The 1,515-nt window shown below is 52.6% G+C and overlaps 1 pseudogene; it reads left to right on the top strand.

Annotated features, from left to right (window-relative positions):
• The first annotated feature begins 294 nt into the window (after nt 1–294).
• Nucleotides 295–1,030, top strand: LOC141936229 (feather beta keratin-like; annotated as a pseudogene).
• The last annotated feature ends 485 nt before the right edge of the window (nt 1,031–1,515 follow it).

Here is a 1,515-nt window from a genome sequence, read left to right as displayed (position 1 = left end):
TCTAATTTGTAAATGGCTTTGTGAAAGACAAGCCAGTGACTAAAATGACAGAGGAGGAAAAATTCATTGCTCTCTAAGCAGATCACCATAAATGTCTAAATTGCTGAATCAGCAGTGCTGTACACGAAACTCATTTGATCTCTAATTATGTCACATAAAAAAATGTTCTAGGGTGGAATGGACCTTGCATTAACATGGAAATGGAGAGGGAGAATTGCAAGTACCAAATCAAAGCCTACATGAGTAGTAGGGAGCGCTTTCCATACAAGATGAGCTTGTTGGTAAACAATTTACATGCGCAATGGGTGCCTCTGGGCCTGGGGCGGTCTAGACCAGTATAAAAGCCAGTGCTACAACACGGTCCCTCATCCACTTCTCTTGCCTTCTCCTCCTTGGCGAGCAAGGTGAGTAGCAAGTGCCTTTGTCTGTTTCTCTTCTTTATCAATTTTCTCTTTTTCTTCTGCTCTTGCTGGAGTTTCTGCTGAGATCCTTGATCTTCGTCACGTTCCAGACTCTCAGCTCATTGTCAGCACTGTAGGAGGTTGGAGAAGGTCTTGCACTCTCTTTATAGGGGATCCTTAGGGACTGGAGCTATTTAAACTCCCTTCTTCCTTATGAAGCCTGTCCCTGCTCCACAGCCTTTTCTCTTGCTGAGCTGCCTGTCAGGCTGTGCCTCACATGCTGCCTATGCTTTTCCTGCCCTCTCTCCCAGGTGCACCTCCGACCCACAGCCATGTCCTGCTACGATCTGTGCCGTCCCTGTGGCCCAACCCCACTTGCCAACAGCTGCAACGAGCCCTGTGTCAGGCAGTGCCAGGACTCCCGCGTGATTATTGAACCGTCTCCTGTGGTGGTGACCCTGCCCGGACCCATCCTCAGCTCCTTCCCCCAGAACACCGCCGTGGGATCCACCACCTCTGCTGCCGTTGGCAACATCCTGAGTGCTGAGGGAGTGCCCATCAACTCCGGGGGCTTTGGCCTCTCTGGCCTTGGTGGCCGCTACTACAGCAGGAGGTGCCTGCCCTGCTAGAGCCGGGATGGACGTCCAGTGAGTGCATCGATCAGGAAGCCCAAAGCCAGGTGCTGGACTGAGGATGGAGCTGCTGGCCAGAGTTTCCAGATGGGCTGAGAACCCTCGTGCCCTCCTGCAAAGCAGGGAGGGAAGCAAGGTGCCAGCCTGTGCTGGCTGGAAACATGGCCAGCTGATGTCTTCTGCTTCTCCTGCTTTCTTCTCCGCATCATGAGTCCCTGTTGTCTCCTGCTGTCCTGTGCCATGGGTTCATCCTGAAGGAGGTGGAGAGGGGCCCTGTCTATCCCCATCTCCCCATGTGTGTGGAGGAAGATGCATGTCCCATGGCTGTGAAGGGGTGCCTGACTATCAGGTGCCCTTGTAGCAGCCTGGACAGGGTCCCTCCCAGCATGCACTGCTTGGTTTCTCTCTTTAGACTCAATAAAATTTATGTTGCATTGTAGCTTGATGTCTCCTTGTGTTCCTTCCCTCCTGGGATGCCCAGC

Source organism: Strix uralensis, chromosome 32, assembly GCF_047716275.1.
Source record: "Strix uralensis isolate ZFMK-TIS-50842 chromosome 32, bStrUra1, whole genome shotgun sequence".
Classification (NCBI taxonomy): Eukaryota; Metazoa; Chordata; class Aves; order Strigiformes; family Strigidae; genus Strix; species Strix uralensis.
This window is presented reverse-complemented; position numbering and strand designations above follow the sequence as displayed.